Source organism: Triticum dicoccoides, chromosome 6A, assembly GCF_002162155.2.
Source record: "Triticum dicoccoides isolate Atlit2015 ecotype Zavitan chromosome 6A, WEW_v2.0, whole genome shotgun sequence".
Lineage (NCBI taxonomy): Eukaryota > Viridiplantae > Streptophyta > Magnoliopsida > Poales > Poaceae > Triticum > Triticum dicoccoides.
The window spans coordinates 256,246,828-256,270,516 of NC_041390.1; positions in this window are offsets into that span (position 1 = coordinate 256,246,828).

Consider the following 23,689-nt stretch of genomic DNA (forward strand, 5'->3'; position numbering starts at 1 on the left):
CGATGTCACCCCCTAGTTTTCTATTTAATTCAAATATTATTCAGAAAATTGACCAAACTTTGACACGCCACAACTTCTAAACCATAAGTCCAAATGATTTGATTCTTTTTTGCATTGTCTTTGTTCCAGAAAGCTCTAGTAGCACACCAAAAGGTGGATTTTTCCTTGCTAATTAGAATTTCTGATGATTTTTAGAATGTGTTTTGATAATTATTTTTGTGGTTCTAAATTCTTTTCATAAGGAGAAGCTTGTCTTGAAGCAAACCAAGAGGGGTGTGATCCTCCTCTACACTAAGGCAAGCCACACCAGCATTTGGATGGTGTTATTTCAATATCTATGATTTTCTACTTGAATATGAGTTCTTATTTGCATTTAAAATTTGATAAATAAATTTGGTTAATTGGTAGTTACTTTACCCTGCTTGATATGCTTGTTTTAGCTACTGGTTGAATGCATGAACTTGTTTGGCTAAGTAGAGTAAAACTTTGCACTAGATATATGGCTATGGAAATTCATGATAGTTATTTTATTAAGTGATACTTTCAATTAAGTGATGAGCTCATAAAAATATTGTTTGATAAATAAAACAAGTTATAACCAGAGAAGTTTTGGTTCTTAGTATTGCAAGATGTTTATGAGTTTGATCCATGAAAATGAGTTGTTTGCATTGCATGTCGAGTAGTTGCATGATTATGGCATTATATCATGTTATTGATAAAAAGTTTTTATCAAAGCTAAACTTGATTAAGTTCAATTCAGTGCGACCACATTTACCTTATGGGAAGGTCTTGATTCGGTCCTTTTTTGTAGCTCTCACCGGTGCCTCCCGCGAGGGAAGGTTATGGGTGTGCATACCCTGGCCCGGTAGGAAGACATAACCTTGTGTGCTCGGTTTTGTTTTTATGGTACCTTGTCCCCGTTTGGGACCATTTTTGCCACGACGGTGGCCGTTGGGGTCTTTGGTAGACACGGGGCCACCCAAGAATTAGCCCTGAGAGGGAGTTGGTCGGAGTGGCCGGGGAGAGTTCATGACAAAGGGAGGGTTTCGTCGAAATGCTTTGGTCCACCCGAATGGGAATGCGAGGCCAGGTGTTCCGTAATGTGGGTAAAGTGCGCTACCTCTGCATAGTGTATTTAATATATCGATAGCCATGTCCTCGGTTATGGGCAGAAGTCGTGAGTAAGTCACACCATGGATCAACTTTTGTAATAAAACTTGCAAACTAAGTGATGGTTTTGATGCATTGGTTCGTGGTGAGTCATGAACTCTTGAGGTGTTCATGAGTGTTTGGTTTCAGGTGTGACCCCGGTGCAGTCACCGTTTGGTTACGAGGTAACCGTCTGGTAAGTGAGTCCGTGTGACTCGGTGCACGTTTTGTTTGCATTTCATCCGTAGTATTTCTTGCATTGAATTAATCGGATTAATTATCATGATATTGTTTGTCATCGTGCTTATGTTTGTTGTGAGCTTGCAAGTACATTCAATGTACTGACCTGGCGTGTTATTCTAGCTTTCAGGCAAGTAGGTTTGCATCGGAGTGCATCTCGTGTCTAGGCCGTGTCCATGTCGGTGTCCCTGTGCTATGGAGTTCCACTTCGTCATTCTTACGCTGTCGCGTAATTCGTGTAATCGAGGCCCAGCCATGTTCATTAAATAATGTACATATTGTTCAGCAGCACCGTGTGTGCCGCTTGGCCTCGTGTAATGATGTAATTTCAGACTTATGTAACCCGCTAGCATCAATAAAGTGGTTGTTCCTGTACCATGTTGTTGTGTATTGCCAAAAGACTTGATCTCTGGGCTGGAAATGCAGGGTAAACCGGTTGCTCTGAGCCAGGGTGACAAAAAACACACGGTGGGCTGCGCCCATGCTGGAGCCTGGGGCTCAACGGCAAGGACTAAAGGCTCATCTTCGATCGTAAGGGCAGCTGCTTCTATGGCCAAGGCGTGAGGCCCAGCCGAGGGTTGCTGCCCTCTGGCAAGCTTGGGACTCCCGGCAACGTCCTTGCCAGCGGCTCCTGGGAGCTCAGCGGGAAAGTACTTGCTAGGGCCCGCCCTCCTTCTTTTGTTCTGTCCTACTGATGGTTCAACGGATGGTTGAGTTAGCTGAAGCACAAAGGTACCTGGTTCCACAAGCAACTTGAGGGCAGCACGCTTTGATAGGTTGTTGGCAATGCCGTTCTCCGCTCGGGGAACATGCTCTGCTTGCAATCCTTCGAAGTGCTCTTCCAACTTCCTCACTTCATCCACTTAGGCCTCTATCAACGGGCTCTGGTAGTCCTTGTTTACTTGCTTCATGACGAGTTGCGAATCACCTCTGATGATGAGCTTTCTAATTCCAAGGAATGCCGTGATCCTGAGACCGGCCAACAACACCTCGTACTCCGCTGTGTTGTTCGTCGATTTTTCCCGGGGAAAGTGCATCTGGATTACGTACTAGAGGCTCTCTCTGGTGGGCATGACGAGAAACACGCCGACACCAGCACCTTGGAGTGAGAAAGCTCCATCAAAGTACACAATCCACTCACTACTCGTCTCCTTGCTGGGAAGGGTGGTCTCTTGAATCTCCTCATCAGGCGTTGTGGTCCATTCTGCTATGAACTCTACCAGGGCTCGGCTCTTGATTGTTGAAGTACTTTCAAACTTGAGGCCAAAGCTCAATAGCTCCAATGCCCACTCCACAATCCTCCCAGCCGCGTCTGGGTTGTGCAGGATTCTTTGCAATGGGAGGCGCGTGATGACGGTTGTCTCATGTGCTTGGAAATAGTGGCGCATCTTTCTCGAGGCCATGAGGAGGTTGAAAAGTAGCTTCTACATACCAGAATATCTTGACCTAGCCCCCTGCAAGAGGGAACTGACGAAATAGACTAGGTGCTGCACCATCTTCTTTCTCTGTCCTACTTTCCCCATCTGCTCAGACTCTGCCTTGCCGGGATCGGGTCTCGCCGGGGGTTCTGTCTTGCCGGCATCAGACCCTGCAGGGGATGGCCCCGGCCCGCCACCCGATGACTCCGCTGCTACTGCTGCCTCTTCCTCAAGTTCCCTCTGTGCCACTAGCACGGCACTGACCACTTGATTCATTGGTGCCAAGTATAGCAGCAACGTCTCTTGCGGCTTGGGCGTGACTAGTATCGGCGTGGAGGAGAGATACCTCTTCAAATATTGTAGTGCAACCTCTGCCTCCGGAGTCCACTTTATTGGACCCGCCTTTTTCAAAACTTTGAAAAAGGGGAGGGCACGCTCAGTAGATTTGGAGATGAATCTACTCAGGGCAGCAACGCAGCCGACGAGCCTACGGATGTCTTTGACCCACTTCGGTGCCTCAATCTTCTTGATCGCCTTGATCTTGTTGGGATTTGCCTCAATTCCACACTAAGACACAAAGAACCCAAGAAGTTTGCCGGACTAGACACCGAACACACACTTCTATGGGTTGAGCTTGAGGTTGATCTTACGCAGATTTGCAAATGTTTCTTCTAGGTCTTCTACGAGCATGGCCCTGTCCTTGGTTTTGACCACTATATCATCCATATAAGCTTCCATGTTTATATGTAGTTGGGGCTCAAAACCAATTTGGACCGCTCGAGCGAACGTCAAACTGGTGCTCTTCAACCCAAAAGGCATCCATACAAAACAGTACGTACCACATGGGGTGATCAACGCACTCTTCTCTTCGTCTTCTTTCACCATGAAGATCTGGTGGTACCTAAATAGGCGTCGAGGAATGACAGCAGGTCATACCCGGCAGTGGAGTCTACAATCTGGTTGATGTGTGGCAAGGGAGAAGGATCCTTTGGACAAGCTTTATTGATATCTGTGTAATCAATACACAACCTCCACTTCCCATTTGCCTTACGCACCACCACCGGATTGGCCAACCACGTGGGGTGGAGTACTCCTCTAACTAGGCCTGCCGCCTCCAACTTCCTGATCTCTTCTATGATGAAGTCTTGTCGCTCCAAAGCTTGCTTCCTGACCATTTGCTTGACGGGCCGCACATGAGGACAGACAACAAGATGGTGCTCAATCACCTCCCTGGGAACGTCGGGGATGTTGGATACTTACCATGCAAACACATCGACATTCGCCCACAGGAAGGTGACGAGTGCACTTTCCTATTTGCTGTCGAGGGTGGAGCTTATGGTGAAATCCATGCCCGTGCCGTCCTCTTTGATGGACACCTTCTTGGTTTCTGGTGGTGCATCTTTAGACTTCTTGCTCTTTTTGGCAGAGCTCTCTGGCACGTCCTCAACGGGAGCGTAGCAATCCGAAGAGGTGCGCTTTCCGGAGTGGGTGCAAGAGGTCTCGTCGGAAGAGGTCTTGCCAGACGGGGTCTTGCCAGCCTTCTTCTTCCCTGGGGCTTCAGCGGCAGGGGCAAGTGTCTTCCCGGCAGTTGTTGCAACTGCCTCTCGGTAAAGTTGATCGGCGCAGATGAGCGCATCTTTCTTGTCGGAGGGGACGGTGATGATGGTCAGCGGCCATGGCATCTTTAACATGTTGTAGGCGTAGTGTGATGCTGCCATTAACTTGGCCAGTGCTGGGCGGTGAAGGATCCCATTGTATGGCAAGCGGATCTCGGCGACATCGAAGACGATCTTCTCCGTCCTATAGTTTAGCTCGCCTCCAAACATAACGGGCAGCGTGATTTTACCTTTAGGTTGGCTCCTTCCCGGGTTAACCCCTAAAACGTGCCCGTCTCTTCGAGGCCTCCATCAGGAATCTGCAGCTTCTTGATCACAGCGGGTGAGATCAAGTTCAGACCGGCCCCACCATTAACCAGCACTTTCGTCACCTTGAGGTTGCGTATTGTTGGCGAGACCAACAACGGCAAACACCCGACCACAGTTGTGCGATCAGGGTGATCCTCGGTGTCAAAAACGATGGGCATGCGGGACCACTTCAGGGGCTTCTGGGCATCGAACGGAGGCTCTGCCACGGTGATCTCACGCACCCACTGCTTCAGCTGGCGGTGTGAGGTGTGTAGCGAGGCGCCACCGTCGATGTACATGGCCTCTGTTGCCTTCTGGAACTCATGCTCTCCAGACTCGTCTTCCTCGTCATGATCATCATCCTCCTCTTTCTTGTCGTGGCCCCGAGTGGGCCTCTCTTGTTGGTTATCTTTGCCTCCGCGACCCCCTTGGCCGCCACGCTTCTTGCCGGATCCCTCAGCATCATCCCGACCTTTCACCTTGTCTCACCTTTCGTATTCAGCCTTCTCCTTTACAAAAAGCTGCTGAACTTGTCGGCAGTTCTGGAGGTCATGGGCCTTGGTGCGGTGGGTCTTGCAATACTGCTTATCGGAGCCTCCTGGCTTGCCGGCAGCCACCAGGGCCAAGCAGGCGGCACACTCGGCAACCTCCTTGCCGGGGTCGTCGGCCTTGGCCTTTTTGGTGGTGCCGACCTCGCCGGATCCCTCAATGGCAAGCATAGTCTTGCCCTTGTGCTTCCCGCTACGGCGCCGGCCCTTCTTTGTCGAGGCGGCGGTGTCTTCGTCTGTGCAGTCGGTTTCCGCACCGGTGTCCTCGCTGGGGTACTTCCTCCCCTCTTCAGCCCGAGCACATCTATCGGCCAGAACATAAAGTTTTGCCATATCCTTGACCTTGTTCATCGCCAATTCCTCATGCATCTTGGGGTTGCGCACATTCTGATGAATGCACTGATAACCGCGGTGGGATGAACATCTGGGATATTGTACTGCACTCGACTGAACCTTTGTATGTACTTGCGTAGGTTTTCTCCTCTTTAGGGGATGATGTGCAAATCTCTTGCTTGGCCATGAGCTTGGTGGCCTCTAGTGAAGGAGCCAATAAGCTCATGACACAAATCCGACCAAGAAGAAATGGAATCCACTGGCAAGTGCATCAACCACGACATGACGTTGGGTTTGAGTGCCAATGGGAAGTAATTGGCAAGCACCTTGTCGTCACAGGCTCCAGCAGCTTGCATCGCGATGGTGTAGATGCTGAGGAACTCTGATGGGTGGGTCTTGCCGTTGTACTTGTCGCCAACATCGGGCTTGAACGTGCGGTGGGAGGGCCACTGGAACTGCCACAACTCTTGGGTAAAGGCTGGACAACCCACCTCGTAAGGCAGGTCGGCGAGGCCCCCGGCGTCGGGTGGTCCATAGTAGGCCCCGCACGCCGATCTGACTGATGGTGCATCTCCCGTCATCGTTCGATGGTAGTTCGAGCATCTTCCAGGTCTCCTTCCTGAAGGATTGGACATTGGTCGCAACGGGTTTGTGGGTCGGACGACGTGGTGGAAATGTTGTCAACGGTGTCAGGTCGACGAGTTAGTGGCTGTTGTTGCAGTAACGGCGGGGTAGAGTGCACTGTGGTCGCAGCGTCTTTGGCCCCCCCACCGCCAGCGTGCACATGCTCGTCAGGATGCCGGTGCGAGGGTCCCGTTGGGAGTGGCTCGTCTTTGTTGGTGAAGCTGACAAGGCTACGGATGGTGGCTCTCCAATCGTCGAGCTTCTCCACAGGGGGGAAGTCGAGGACCAGCTGCATGCGCGCCAGCGCTTCTGCTGGCGTAGGCAGCGGTGAGATCTGCGTAGACCATGATGCGCTCTGACTTCTAACAGGGTTATAAGGCGCTCTGTCATGGTCTCGCAGTCGCGCGCTACCTGCACCGGCGTCTGAGCGTGCACGCCGTCCTAGTTCATGCTGCGAGTGGCGCATAGGGCTCTTTCCGCGGCGGTGCCCGGGAGCTCCGGCATCACGGTGTTGCTCATCGCGCGCTTCCTGGGAAGGGCGCGGCATGGGTGCTAGCTGGGGTGCCGTAGAGGTTGCTGCGCCGCCCAAGGGTGGCACGGCCCCGCCCCCAGACCCAGCGGTGCGCGGCTCGTCGTCTTGGATTCGGACGACGCCTCTCGCCTGGCTCCGATTTTCAAAATGTCGTGAATGCTCGCCGGCCACGTCCTCGGCCCCATCCGTGGGCACCCGGCCATCTACTCGCACTGGCGCGGACAGGCCAGCCTTGGACGAGCCGATCACTGTGATCCCCTTTCTCTTGGGGGCCATAGTGATGATGAAGTTGGTGTGCTAACCTCCAAAAAGAATTTTCACAGCTTGCGCCCCCTACCTGGTGCGCCAAAGATGTCGAGAGAAATGACACCGACGGGATCACAAGGAATCCCTTTTTTGCTATGGTTGGCGGGCCCGAGGCTGTGGAAAGCGTGGGATTGAGAGATCAACGCGGGGGGATTATCCAGGTTCGGGCCGCAAGTGATGCGTAATACCCTACTCCTGCTGGTATCTGTTTATCTGGTGTTCTTGGACTAGCTACAAGGCGTCCAGGGTCCAAAAAATCCGAATCCTCTCTCAGTATGCCGCAGGCCTCCTTTTATAGTCAAAGGGGCTGCCAAAGTGGCACACATGAGATGGAAAGCTATACAGTAGTCTAGTCTATCTCTTGGCACCGTAGGTCAAACGCATTTAATGCGGTGCCGATGTGCCCTCCTTGCTTTATCGGGGACGGTAAGGAAGCTCGTTCCAGCTGTCGCCGCCTCGCCTGGCTTAGACGCGCGTCCAAACTGGCGAGGCGTGTAGCGCCACGCTGGCTGGCTGCTGAGTTGGTGCGGTGGCAGAGTCTTCAAGAAGATCTACATGCCACCACGCAAGTACTTGCAGAGTCGGCCTAGAGGCCGCACGTCGCCACACAGGTGCCTGCCTAGCTGGTGGGCTGGCAGGTGCATGGGAACGACGGTGTAGTCTTGGCAGATGTGGGCCTGGCTGCGGCCCCGCCGATGTTTTCGGCAAGAGTCTTGCCGCAGCATCGTGGTTGTCCCCGGCAAGGGTCTTGCCGGGAGTCTCATGGGTTTCCTTGGCAAGGATCTTGCCGAGGATCGTCGTCTTCTGGTCATCATCTAGTCTTGTGTGCTTCTGGTCTCCACAAAGATTTGCATGCCACCATGGAGGTGCCTCGCGAGCCTCGGTTCCAAAGTGATTGATGGTGTTGGAACTCTTGGGCTCAAGGGGTGCGGCTCTGCTGGTGTCGGGAAAGTTGCCCCGGCAAGGTTCTTGCCGGGGCTGCGGAGGCCGCCTCGGCAAGGGCCTTGCCGGGGGAGTCCATCTCGCCCCTCTGCTCTTCGTGTTTCTGGCTTGGCGTTGTTTTGGTGGTATTGTGGCTTCGCTTCCTTCATCTTCCCTGCTAGGTGTGGCCGTAGGCGCGGCTCCAAATGCCCGCGCACAAGTAAATGGGTACAAAATATGACCCCTCCTTTTGTGCATCGACATGGAGGAATACCTTGTGTGCAATCAAACTTCACAACATAACTGGGTGATTATAAATATGCTCTACATGTATCTCCAAAGGTGTTTGTTGGGTTGGCATAGATCGAGATTAGGACTTGTCACTCCGAGTATCGCAGAGGTATCTCTGGGCCCTCTCGGTAATGCACATAATAATAATCCTTGAAAGCAATGTGACTAATGAGTTAGTTATGGGATGATGTATTACGGAACGAGCAGAGAGACTTGCCGGTAACGAGATTGAACTAGGTATGAAGATACCGATGATCGAATCTCGGGCAAGTAACATACCAGGAATGACGTATGTTGTCATTGCGGTTTGACAGATAAATATCTTCATAGAATATGTAGGAAGCTGTAACATCCCAAATTTGCAATTTGGAATGTTATACACTAGATCATCATGCATATCATATTTTCTTGCATTTTGGTTGATCCTAGAAATTTCACGCAACTCAAGGACCTTCGGAGAGAGTTGGAGATTTCGTTATTTTCATATTTGAGTTTTCTCAAATTTTGAAAAGAGGATCATTTGATTTATTTATTTCATCTTCAATTATTTTCCTATATCAAAAATAAGAGAGGGAATAATATGACTTTCCCAAATTTAGGAAAAATGAAGATTTAATGAATAAATCAAATTTTGGTTTTTCCGGAGTTTTATTTGCATTTTATTTGGATAGGGAAAAATGCGCATTTTCAAAAATTGCATTTTAGGTCCGGAGAAAAGTTCATTTTGTTTGACTCATTTTTAGGAGTCGTTGAAAATTTACTTTAGGTTTTTCAGAGTTTGTTTAGTTTCTTTTTCTTTTGTTTTCTGCGGCGAAAACCAGTTAAAAAAAAGGGGAGCCTCCCGCCAGGCCAGCCGGGCCAAAGGCCCAGCCAGCCGGCCACCGCCCCAGCCTCCCTGCACGCGTGCGCCAGGCGCACGCCGCCGCCTCGCCTCGTCCTAGCCAAGTCCGGTTGGACACTAGGCTAGCCCCCTTTCCTTGTTTCGTTTTCCTTTTCCTTCTCTTTTTCTTGCCCCCTACCCCAAGTAAATCCCCCCCTCACCTATATAAATACCCCAACACCCCCCCTCCAAATCATCAAACCAAACCCCAAGCACTCCACCTTACCCCACCCCGCGCCCTACACCGCGCCACCCCACACCCGCGCCGCCGCCCTTGTGCCCTAGCGCCGCCGCCGCACCTTGCCCATGCCGCCGCCGCCCTACGCCATGCCGCCGGAGCCTCTCGCCGGAGACCTCGCCGGAGGTTGCCCGCGTCTCTTTTCCTCGGATCGTTTTCTTCTAATCGTTCCGATTCTTTTCTTCTCCTCTGATTCGTTTTCTAGATCGGTTTTTCGTTTTGGTTTTCTTCTCTGAAACCCTAGATCGGATTCGTTTTCTTTTCCAATTTAGTTGCCTTTGGACCGTTCGCCGGACCGTTCGTCCTAACGAACGTGATCACCAGATTCTTCTAGGTTAATGAACGTCCGTTCGTATAACCGTTCTTCTTTTTCTTCTCGTCGGATTTATTCCGCGATCGCGATCTCAGATCTGATCTTCGTTCTAGTTTATCTTCTCGCTTGTTTATCGGAATCAGGTGATTCAAGCGCCTGGAGTTTCGTTTCGAAACCGCCGTTCCGTCTAATCAACTTGAACAAGTTTTTGCTACGGTAAAATTTGACCTAGTTTCAACTTGCTAGAATCGAGTTGTTTTCTTCCGCCGTTTGTTTTCCGTTTCTTTGTTCGGTTTGTTTTTTTTTCTTTGCAACCGGAGTTCTTAAGTTGAACTTTCTAGTTCGATCTCTTGTTCGAGTTTTACCTGTGCATTAGATGAGTACTTATTGTGTGCTTGTTGTTTGTCTGCTATAGATCACCCGGATTGCGCAGCTTGTTAGTTCGAAACCCTAGGACTCGCGGATCATCAGCAAGGCAAGTAACACTTTGATCATACCTTTTCTACAACCCATGTTTTATTGCATTAGATCAATTCCTCACACATTGCATGATTAGGATCTAATTAAATTGTGGGATGGGAAGTAGTTGAGGTAGTACCTATCACCTGTATTATTATTATGAAACCTTTGGGAGTTACTTCTACGTTTGCTTTTTATGCCATGCTATGATTGTAGACGTGGATTGGGTGAGTGATATCCATGACAGATGTGAGTTGATAATTTTAATGGTTTATCTATGGTGGCAACTTAAACACACATCTGGGTGGATTGAGGCACCTGATGTCTATCAGGACTTGCCTGTTTTTTTTGGACCGCCACCCAGGCTCAAAGGGATCATAAGATCTTTCATGCTAGAAACTTCCGTGTGCAGCCACAAGCCATTATGGGCTCTGGCATAGTTGACTAAGTTGTGCGAACTCTTACGGGGTGGACTAGCAGATGTAGGGGGTGTAGGTGGTACGGTCTACCCCACATGTAAGGTGCTAGCGCTTCTGAAAGACTGTGTCTCGGTCATCCGTCTTCTCAAACACCATGTAGTGCGAGAAACCAAAAGGAGGTGATCGAGTCTTGTGGGGAAAAGTGCGCAAACCTCTGCAGAGTGTACAAACTAATCATGATTAGCCGTGTCCCCGGTTATGGACAACTTGAGTATCTAGTACTTGAATATCATGTGAATCTCATCATGTTACTTCTAATTAATGTTGTTGGGTTTTAGTTGTTCACTTAATTGGGATCGGAATGCTGTCAACCATTCTCGATGTTTAACAACCACCATGATAGTTAAATAAATTTATTCCTTTGCAGTAGGGAAAAATTGGCTTTACGCAAAACTGTAACCATAGAGCTTTCCACCAGCCATATATGCATGTAGTATAGCTGTTTCATTCCATTACTCTCTATGTGTTACTTTGCCAGCATATTCCATGTGCTGACCCGTTTTCGGGCTGCAACTTCTCATGTTGCAGACTTTTCAGACGACGAGTAAGGTGCTTTTAGGTCGTGGTTCTATACTCAGTGATGCCGTTGGAGTTGATGGACCCATTTATCTTCCAAGTCTTCCGATGTTATTGACACTAGATGGCCTTAAGCCATTTTTATTGTAATAAGTTCTTTTTGGGACAACGATGTAATAAGTGTGTGATTGCCACTCTGCTATAAATCCTTCGATGTACTGTGTGGTGTCAGCATTACTGATCCAGGGATGACACCTGAGCACAGAGCGCTTGATCCATTCGGGTCGGGTCGCGACAGAGAATGGTATCAGAGCACACGCTGACTGTATGACATGACCACTAAGTTAAAGCCATAGAAGACCATTCTCTTCTCATTTTCTAACTCCTCATCTTTTCTACTCTTCTAGGATGACGCACGTGAAGATTAAGTACGCTCAACCGGATGAAGGCACACCATTTGGATTTCACCTGAAGGAAGTCACCAAGTACCTGGATATTGGATTACCAAGCTTCACAGGAACCTTCAACGCCACTCTGCCTGAAGAGGAGCGCTGGAAGATTCAAGCTCACGTTCCGGGGAGAACATTCGCGCCAATCACGAAACCCATAGATAGTGTTTTCAATGCACCAACCTGGAGTCTGGGAAGGAGCATGGCAGCTCATATCACCATAGGACGCATTGGAGAAGTTTATCAAGAAGACCTCAAGGACACTATCTACCAGATTTGCGGACGCCGAGATGAACAATGGGAGTTACTCAGCACCAAGAAGGATATATCCATTGCATCATTCATCCAGGAGTTAAACCAGCACATTCGACACCACGAGAACCAGATGTGCAATGATATGATAGAGCTGAAGAATGCGAAGGCAAGGATCATCGAGCTAGAAGGAGAACTGAAGTCTACACGCAAGGACTACATGGACGAGATCGTAGCTCTAGCAAGGCACAATGGCGATCTTAAACAGGAGATTGAAGAACTCAAGAGGAAGTTAGCATCCCAAGAGGAAGACGAGTACGTCGCATGTCCGGACAAATACATCATCATCGACGACACTGATTCGGATCCAAGTGAACCCGACTTTGAAGACGAAGCTGGAGCAGATATCATGGAGTCTTCCACCGGTTCAAATTTCTAGATGACCCCCAAATAGTAGTAGCATTTCCCCCATGTAAACATTAGCCAAGCACTTTTGCGATAGTTAGACCGTTTGTAAGCCCTTGTTTGATTGAATGAAGTGATTTTGTGTGCATTTGCTCATGTGCATAAGGGTAGTGTTTTCTCTTTAGACCTCACTCTATTCTTAATTCTCGTCTTTTCTAAACCCTCAGATGCCTCCGAGACGTGACAATGGATTTCCACCGGAGCTCACTCAGTTGATCCAGCAGCAGAATCAATTGATGTAGATGTTAGTTCAGAACTAGCAGAACAACAACAACAACCCACCACCACCACCACCACCTGTTGACCACTTAGCCCGTTTTCTTAGGCTGAATCCGCCGGTGTTTTCCAGTAGCACCGAGCCAATAGTAGTAGACGATTGGCTCCGTAAGATAGGAAGGGAGTTGACCACCGCAGGATGCACGGATGGTGAGAAAGTGAAGTTTGCCGCTCACCAGCTTGAAGGACCCGCGGCAGCATGGTGGGAGAATTTCACAGCCACTTACCCAGTTGACACTGTCACATGGGATCAGTTTCAGCAAGCTTTCCGCACTGCCCATGTTTCAGCAGGAGCTATGGCCCTGAAGAAGCGTGAGTTTCACAACTTACGCAAAGGAGGAAGAATAGTTGGCCAGTACGTTGATGATTTCAGCAAGGAAGGGAGAGTTGTTTCGTATGCTTCACGGCAATTGAAGCCTCATGAGTTGAATTATGCCACGCATGATTTGGAGTTAGCAGCCGTAGTGCATGCATTGAAGACGTGGAGACATTTCCTCATTGGAAATCATTGTGAGGTGTACACGGATCACAAGAGTTTGAAGTACATTTTCACGCAGAAGGAGTTGAACCTCAGACATAGGAGATGGTTGGAGCTCATCAAGGATTATGACATGAGATTGCATTACCATCCCGGAAAAGCTAATGTAGTAGCTGACGCATTGAGCCGTAAGAGCCATGTCAATACCCTAATGACGGGGAAAATACCCAAGGAGTTAGCAGAAAACCTTCGTGAGCTATGTTTGGAAATAGTTCCGAGAGGCTATGTAGTAGCATTGGAGATTCCGTCAACATTGATGGATAAGATCAGAGAAGCTCAGAAATCTGACAGAGAGATTGCTGCTATAAAGGAGAAACTTAGCAAAGGAAAAGCTAAGGGATTTCGTGAGGATGAGCACGATACCTTATGGTTTGAGGACCGTGTTTATGTGCCCAATGACCCGGAGATCAGGAAGTTGATTTTGCAAGAGGCACATGATTCACCATATTCAATTCACCCAGGGAATACCAAGATGTATTTGGATTTGAAGGAAACATTCTGGTGGACCGGAATGAAGAAGGATATTGCAGCATATGTAGCAGTTTGTGATGTTTGTCGGAGAGTAAAGGCAGAGCATCAGAAGCCAGCAGGATTGTTACAACCATTGCCGATACCCGAATGGAAGTGGGATAAGATAGGCATGGATTTTATCACAGGACTACCCAGGACAAAGGCAGGCTATGATTCGATATGGGTAGTAGTTGATCGTTTGACAAAGGTAGCACATTTTATTCCAGTTAAGACCACTTACACCAGTGCTAAGTTGGCAAAGATATACATGACTAGGATCATTTGTTTGCATGGAGTTCCGAAGAGTATCGTATCAGATAGAGGAACCCAATTTACCTCAAAGTTTTGGAATCAGTTGCATGAAACTTTAGGAACCAGACTAGAGTTCAGCACAGCTTTTCATCCGCAGACAGATGGACAGACCGATAGAGTCAATCAGATTTTGGATGATATGCTGAGAGCTTGTGCACTAGATTATGGATCTAGTTGGGACGATAACTTGCCGTATGCGGAGTTTTCTTATAACAACAGTTACCAAACCAGTTTAAAGATGTCACCTTTCGAAGCTTTATACGGAAGGAGGTGCAGGACACCGTTGTCATGGGACGAAGTTGGAGACCGTCAATTCTTTGGACCAGATTTGATTAAGGAGTCTGAACGGAAAGTTAAGTTGATTTGCAATAGGCTCAAGGTAGCCCAGTCCAGGCAGAAGAGCTACGCAGATTCTAAACGCAAGGAGACAGTTTACGAAACCGGAGACAGAGTTTATCTCCGAGTATCCCCACTTCGAGGAGTTAAGCGCTTTGGAGTTAAGGGAAAGTTAGCACCGCGTTTCATTGGACCGTATAAGATCTTGCAACGTATGGGAGAAGTCGCTTATAAGTTGGAATTACCAGAGGAGCTGTCAGGAGTTCATGATGTATTCCATGTTTCTCAGCTGAAGAAATGTCATGCCGAAATGGCGGAGGTACCGCTAAGAGACACCGTGCCACTTGAAGCAATTCAGTTGAAGGACGACTTAACATATGAGGTGAAACCAGCCAAGATTCTCGATTATGCCAGTAGAGTTACTCGCAGCAAGGTTATCAAGTTTTGCAAAGTTCAGTGGAACCACCACTCAGAGGATGAAGCCACCTGGGAAAGAGAAGAAGATTTGCTCAAGGACCACCCTCACCTATTTTCTAGCCAACCCGAATCTCGAGGGCGAGATTCATCTTAAGGGGGGTAGGTTTATAAGATCCCAAATTTGGAATTTGGAATGTTATACACTAGATTATCATGCATATCATACTTTCTTGCATTTTGGTTGATCCTAGAAATTTCACGCAACTCAAGGACCTTCGGAGAGAGTTGGAGATTTCGTTATTTTCATATTTGAGTTTTCTCAAATTTTGAAAAGAGGATCATTTGATTTATTTATTTCATCTTCAATTATTTTCCTATATCAAAAATAAGAGAGGGAATAATATGACTTTCCCAAATTTAGGAAAAATGAAGATTTAATGAATAAATCAAATTTTGGTTTTTCCGGAGTTTTATTTGCATTTTATTTGGATAGGGAAAAATGCGCGTTTTCAAAAATTGCATTTTAGGTCCGGAGAAAAGATTATTTTGTTCGACTCATTTTTAGGAGTCGGGGAAAATTTACTTTAGGTTTTTCGGAGTTCGTTTAGTTTCTTTTTCTTTTGTTTTCTGCGCGCGAAAACAAGTTAAAAAAAGGGAGCCTCCCGCCAGGCCAGCCGGGCCAAAGGCCCAGCCAGCCGGCCACCGCCCCAGCCTCCCTGCACGCGTGCGCCAGGCGCAGGCCGCCGCCTCGCCTCGTCCTAGCCGAGTTCGGTTGGACATTAGGCTAGCCCCCTTTCCTTGTTTCGTTTTCCTTTTCCTTCTCTTTTTCTTGCCCCCTACCCCAAGTAAATCCCCCCCTCACCTATATAAATACCCCAACACCCCCCCTCCAAATCATCAAACCAAACCCCAAGCCCTCCACCTTACCCCACCCTGCGCCCTACACCGCGCCACCCCACACTCGCGCCGCCGCCCTTGTGCCCTAGCGCCGCCGCCGCACCTTGCCCACGCCGCCGCCGCCCTACGCCACGCCGCCGGAGCCTCTCGCCGGAGACCTCGCCGGAGGTTGCCCGCGTCTCTTTTCCTCGGATCGTTTTCTTCTAATCGTTCCGATTCTTTTCTTCTCCTCTGATTCGTTTTCTAGATCGGTTTTTCGTTTCGGTTTTGTTCTTCGAAATCCTAGATCAGATTCGTTTTCTTTTTCGATTTAGTTGCCTTTGGACTGTTCGCCGGACCGTTCGTCCTAACGAACGTGATCACCGGATTCTTCTAGGTTAACGAACGTCCGTTCGTATAACCGTTCTTCTTTTTCTTCTCATCGGATTTATTCCGCGATCGCGATCTCAGATCCGATCTTCGTTCTAGTTTATCTTCTCGCTCGTTTATCGGAATCAGGTGATTCAAGCGCCTGGAGTTTCGTTTCGAAACCGCCGTTCTGTCTAATCAACTTGAACAAGTTTTTGCTATGGTAAAATTTGACCTAGTTTCAACTTGCTAGAACCGAGTTGTTTTCTTCCGCCGTTTGTTTTCCGTTTCTTTGTTCGGTTTGTTTTTTTTCTTTGCAACCGGAGTTCTTAAGTTGAACTTTCTGGTTCGATCTCTTGTTCGAGTTTTACCTGTGCATTAGATGAGTACTTATTGTGTGCTTGTTGTTTGTCTGCGATAGATCTCCCGGATTGCGCCGCTTGTTACTTCGAAACCCTAGGACTCGCGGATCATCAGCAAGGCAAGTAACACTTTGATCATACCTTTTCTACAACCCATGTTTTATTGCATTAGATCAATTCCTCACACATTGCATGATTAGGATCTAATTAAATTGTGGGATGGGAAGTAGTTGAGGTAGTACCTATCACCTGTATTATTATTATGAAACCTTTGGGAGTTACTTCTACGTTTGCTTTTTATGCCATGCTATGCTAGTAGACGTGGATTGGGTGAGTGATATCCATGACAGATGTGAGTTGATAATTTTAATGGTTTATCTATGGTGGCAACTTAAACACACATCTGGGTGGATTGAGGCACCTGATGTCTATCAGGACTTGCCTGTTTTTTTTGGACCGCCACCCAGGCTCAAAGGGATCATAAGATCTTTCATGCTAGAAACTTCCGTGTGCAGCCACAAGCCATTATGGGCTCTGGCATAGTTGACTAAGTTGTGCGAACTCTTACGGGGTGGACTAGCAGATGTTGGGGGTGTAGGTGGTACGGTCTACCCCACATGTAAGGTGCTAGCGCTTCTGAAAGACTGTGTCTCGGTCATCCGTCTTCTCAAACACCATGTAGTGCGAGAAACCAAAAGGAGGCGATCGAGTCTTGTGGGGAAAAGTGCGCAAACCTCTGCAGAGTGTACAAACTAATCATGATTAGCCGTGTCCCCGGTTATGGACAACTTGAGTATCTAGTACTTGAATATCATGTGAATCTCATCATGTTACTTCTAATTAATGTTGTTGGGTTTTAATTGTTCACTTAATTGGGATCGGAATGCTGTCAACCATTCTCGATGTTTAACAACCACCATGATAGTTAAATAAATTTATTCCTTTGCAGTAGGGAAAAATTGGCTTTACGCAAAACTATAACCATAGAGCTTTCCACCAGCCATATATGCATGTAGTATAGCTGTTTCATTCCATTACTCTCTATGTGTTACTTTGCCAGCATATTCCATGTGCTGACCCGTTTTCGGGCTGCAACTGCTCATGTTGCAGACTTTTCAGACGACGAGTAAGGTTCTTTTAGGTCGTGGTTCTATACTCAGTGATGCCGTTGGAGTTGATGGACCCATTTATCTTCCAAGTCTTCCGCTGTTATTGACACTAGATGGCCTTAAGCCATTTTTATTGTAATAAGTTCTTTTTGGGACAATGATGTAATAAGTGTGTGATTGACACTCTGCTATAAATCCTTCGATGTACTGTGTGGTGTCAGCATTACTGATCCAGGGATGACACCTGAGCACAGAGCGCTTGATCCATTCAGGTCGGGTCGCGACAGAAGCAATATGAGCATGTAGGTTCCACTGTTGGTTATTGATCGGAGATGTGTCTCGGTCATGTCTACATAGTTCTCGAACCTGTAGGGTCCGCACGCTTAACGTTCGATGATAGTTTGTATTATGAGTTATGTGTTTTGGTGACCGAAGATTTTTCGGAGTCCCAAATGAGATCACAGACATGACGAGGTGTCTCAAAATGGTCGAGAGGTAAAGATTGATATATTGGACGATGGTATTCGGATACCGAAATAGTTTCAGAGCATTTCGGATATTTTTTTCGGAGTACCGATGGGTTATCGGAACCCTCCGGGGAAGTAATGGGCCAACATGGGCCATAGGGCAGAGAGAGGGGAGCCCACAAGGGGTGGTGCCCCCCTGGGCAGTCTGAATTGGACAAGGGGAAGGGGCACGACCACCCTTTCCTTCTCCCTCTCCCTCTCCTTCCCTTTTCCCCCTCCGAAAGAAAGGAAGGGGGGCCGATTTGCACTAGGAGTACTAGTCGGTCCCCCCCCCCACTTGGGCACGCCCCTAGGGCCGTCCTCCTCCCCTCCTCCTTCATATGCGGGGACAGGGGGCACGCCAAAGCACATCAATTGTTCACTTACCATGTGCAGTGCCCCCCTCCACAATTTACTCCTCCGGTCATATTGTCGTAGTGCTTAGGCGAAGCCCTGCGCGCATCACATCACCATCACCGTCACCATGCCGTCGTGCTGACGAAACTTTCCCTCGACACTTTGCTGGATCAAGAGTTCGAGGGACGTCATCGAGCTGAATGTGTGTTGAACTCGCAGGTGTCGACATTCGGTGCTTGATCGGTTGGATCGCGAAGATGTTCGACTACATCAAACGCGTTAACCGAACGCTTCCACTTCCGGTCTACAAGGGTATGTGGACACACTCTTCCCCTCTCGTTGCTATGCATCTCCTAGATAGATCTTGTGTGATTATAGGAATTTTTTTAAAATTGCATGCTACGTTCCCCAACAAGATGATGGTAACAACTACATGGACTAGGACTGTAACTTGAGGATTATCCTCATTACTCCACAGAAGAATTATGTCCTTGATGCACCACTAGGTGAAAGGCCTGCTGTAGGAGAAGATGCTAATGTTATGAACATCTAACAAGCTCGATCTGATGGCTACTTGATAGTTCAGTGTGCCATGCTTTATGGCTTAGAATTGGGACTTCAAAAACGTTTTGAACGTCATGGAGCATATGAGATATTCCAAGAGTTGAAGTTAATATTTCAAGCAAATTCCCGAGTTAAGAGATATGAAGTCTCCACCAAGTTCTATAGCTGCAAGATAGAGGAGAACACTTCTGTCTGTGAACACATACTCAAATAGTGTGGGTATCATGACCACTTGACTCAACTGGGAGTTAATCTTCCAAATGATGGTGTTATTGACAGACTTCTTCAATCACTACCACCAAGCTACAAAAGGCTTCGTGATGAACTATAATATGCAAGGGATGGATAAGACAATTCCTGAGCTCCTCGCAATGCTCAAAGCTGCATGGTAGAAATCAAGGAGCATCGAGTGTTGATGGTTAACAAGACCACTAGTTTCAAGAAAAAGGGCAAGGGAAAGAAGGGGAACTTCAAGAAGAATGGCAAGCAAGTTGCCAGCCCCGGGAATAAACCCAAAGCTGGACCCAAGCCTAAAACTGAGTGCTTCTACTACAAAGGGACTGGTCACTGGAAGTGGAACTACCCCAAGTATTTGGCGGATAAGAAGGATGGCAAAGTGAACAAAAGTATATTTGATATACATGTTATTTATGTGTACCTTACTAATGCTCGTAGTAGCGCCTGGGTATTTGATGCTGGTTCGATTGCTCATATTTGTATCTCGAAACATGGGCTACGGATTTAATGAAGATTGGCTAAGGATGAGGTGACGATGCACGTCGGTAATGGTTCCAAGGTCGATGTGATCGCCCTCGGCACGCTACCTCTACATCTACCTTCGGGGTTAGTTTTAGACATGAATAATTGTTATTTGGTGCCAGCATTGAGCATGAACATTATATCTGTATCTTCTTTAATGCGAGACGGTTATTCATTTAAATCAGAGAATAATGGTTGTTCTATTTATATGAGTAATATCTTTTATGGTCATGCACCATTGAAGAGTGGTCTATTTTTATTGAATCTCGATTATGGTGACACACATATTCATAATATCAATGCCAAAATATGCAAAGTTAATAATGATAGTGCAACATATTTGCAGTACTACCGTTTAGGTCATATTGGTGTAAAGCGCATGAAAAAACTCCATGTAGATGGGCTTTTGGAATCACTTGATTATGAATCATCTGATACTTGCGAACCATGTCTCATGGGCAAGATGACTAGAACTCCGTTCTCCAGAACAATGGAGCGAGCTAATGACTTATTGGAAATAACACATACCGATATATGCGGTCCGATGAGTGTTGAAGCTCGTGGAGGGCATCGTTATTTTCTGACCTTCACAGATGATTTGAGCAGATATGGGTATATCTATTGATGAAACACAAGTCTGAAACATTTGAAAAGTTCAAAGAATTTCAGAGTGAAGTGGAGAATCATCGTAACAAGAAAATAAAGTTTCTACGATCTGATAGCGGAGGTGAATATTTGTGATACAAGTTTGGCCATCATTTAAAACAATGTGAAATAGTTTCACAACTCACGCCACCTGGAACACCTCAGCGTAATGGTGTGTACGAACATCGTAATCGTACTTTATTAGATATGGTGTGATCTATGATGTCTCTTGCCGATTTACCACTCTTGTTTTTTGATTATGCATTAGACATAGATGCATTCATGTTAAATAGGGGACTATCTAAATCCGTTGAGAAGACACTGTATGAACTGTGGTTTGGTAAGAAATCTAAGCTTTCGTTTCTTAAACTTTGGGGTTGTGACACTTATGTCAAAGGGCTTTAGCCTGATAAGCTCGAACCAAAATCGGAGAAGTGCATCTTCATAGGATACCGTAAGGAAACAAGTGGGTACACCTTCTACCACAAATCCGAAGACAAGATATTTGTTGCCAAGAATGGAAACTTTCTAGAGAAGGAGTTTCTCTCGAAAGAAGTGACTGGTAGGAAAGCAGAACTTGATGAGGTAATTGTACCTTCTCTCGAATTGGAAGGTAGCTTATCACAGTCAACCGTTCCCGTGATGCCTACACCAACTAGAGAGGAAGCTAATGATAATGATCATGAAACTTCAGATCAAGTTACTACCGAACCTCGTTGGTGAACCAGAGCACGGTCTGCACCAGAGTGGTACGGTAATCCTATTCTCGAAGTCATGTTACTAGACCATGACGAACCTATGAACTATGAAGAAGCGATGATGAGCCTAGATTCTCATAAATGGCTTGAGGCCATGAAATCTGAGATAGGATCCATGTATGAGAACAAAGTGTGGACTTTGGTTAACTTGCCCGATGATCGGAGAGCCATAGAAAATAAATGGATCTTCAAGAAGAGGACTGACTCTGATGGTAATGTTACTGTCTACGAAGCTCGACTTGTCGCAAAAGGTTTTCGATAAGTTCAAGGAGTTGACTATGATGAGACTTTCTCACCCATAGCGATGCCTAAGTCTGTCCGAATCATGTTAGCAATTGCCGCATTTTACGATTATGAAATCTGGCAAATGGATGTCAAAACTGCATTCCTTAATGGATTTCTTAAAGAAGAGTTGTATATGATGTAACCAGAAGGTTTTGTCAAACCTAAAGGTGCTAACAAAGTGTGCAAGCTCAAGCGATCCATCTATGGACTGGTGCAAGCACCTCGGAGTTGGAATATATGCTTTGATGAGGTGATCAAAGCATATGGTTTTATACAGACTTTTGGAGAAGCCTATATTTAGAAGGAAGTGAGTGGGAGCTCTGTAGCATTTCTAATATTATATGTGGTTGACATATTGTTGATTGGAAATGATGTAGAATTTCTAGATAGCTTAAAAGGATACTTGAATAAAAGTTTTTCACTGAAAGGCCTTGGTTAAGCTGCTTATATATTGGGCATCAAGATCTATAGAGATAGATGAAGACGCTTAATTGGACTTTGACAAGCACACACCTTGATAAAGTTTTGAAGAAGTTCAAAATGGATCAGCCAAAGAAAAGGGTTCTTGCCTGTGTTACAAGGTGTGAAGTTGAGTCAGATGCAATGCCCTGCCACTGCAGATAATAAAGAGAAAATGAAAATCATTCCCTATGCCTCATCCATAGGTTCTATCATGTATGCTATGCGGTGTACCATGCCTGATGGGTGCCTTGCTATAAGTTTAGCAGGGAGGTACCAAAGTAATCCAGGAGTGGATCACTTGAAAGCGGTCAAGAACATCTTGAGGTACCTGAAAAGGACTAAGGATATGTTTCTCATTTATGGAGGTGACAAAGAGCTCGTCATAAATGGTTACGTCAATGCTAGCTTTGACACTGATCTGCATGACTCTATGTCACAAACCGGAAATGTATTTATATTGAATGGTGGTGCTATCAGTTGGTGCTGTTCCTCGCAGAGCGTCGTGGCGGGATCTATGTGTGAAGTGGAATACATAGCTGCTTCGGAAGCAGCAAATGAATGAGTCTGTATGAAGGAGTTCATATCTGATCCAGGTGTAATACCTAGTGCATCGGGCCCAATGAAAATATTTTGTGACAATACTGGAGCAATTTCCTTGGCGAAGGAATCCAGATTTCACAAAAGAACCAAACACATCAAGAGACACTTCAACTCCATCCGTGATCAAGTCAAGGAGGGAGACATAGAGATTTGCAAAATACATAGGGATCTGAATCAGGCAGACCCGTTGATTAAGCCTCTTCCACGAGCAAAACATGAACAACACCAAGACTCCATGGGTGTTAGAATCATTACAATGTAATCTAGATTATTGACTCTAGTGCAAGTGGGAGACTGAAGGAAATATGCCCTAGAGGAAATAATAAAGTAGTTATTTTATATTTCCTTATATCATGATAAATGTTTAATATTCATTCTAGAATTGTATTAACCGGAAACTTGATACATGTGTGGATACATAGACAAAAAACTGTGTCCCTAGTAAGCCTTGACTAGACTAGCTCGTTAATCAAAGATGGTTAAGTTTCCTAACCATAGACGTGTGTTGTCATTGGATGTACATATGTTGCCATTTGATGTACAGGATCACATAATTAGGAGAATCATGTGATGGACAAGATGCATCCGTTAGCTTAGCATATTGATCGTTCAGTTTTATTGCTATTGCTTTCTCCATGTCATATAAATATTTCTTTGACTATGAGATTATGCAACTCTCGGATACCGAAGGAATGCCTTGTGTTCTATCAACCGTCACAGCGTAACTAGGTGATTATAAAAATGCTCTACAGGTATCTCCGAAGGTGTTTGTTGGGTTGGCATAGATCAAGATTAGGATTTGTCAGTCAGAGTAACGGAGAGGTATCTCTGGGCCCTCTCGGTTATACACATCATAAGAAGCCTTGCAAGCAATGTGACTAATGAGTTAGTTGTAGGATGATGTATTAAGGAATGAGTAAAGAGATTTGCCGGTAACGAGATTGAACTAGGTATGAAGATACCGACGATCGAATCTCGGGCACGTAACATACCGATGGCAAAGGGATAACGTATCTTGTCATTACGGTTCGACCAATAAAGATCTTCGTAGAATATGTAGGAGCCAATATGAGCATCCAGGTTCCGCTATTGGTTATTTACCGGAGAGGTGTCTCGGTCATGTCTACATAGTTCTCAAATCCATAGGGTCCGCACGCTTAACGTTCCATGACGATATAGTATCATATGAGTTATATGATTTAGTGACCAAATGTTGTTTGGAGTCCCGGATGAGATCACATACACAACGAGGAGTCTCGAAATGGTCGAGAGGTAAAGATTCATATATAGGATGATAGTATTCGGACACCAGAAGTGTTCCAGATAGTATC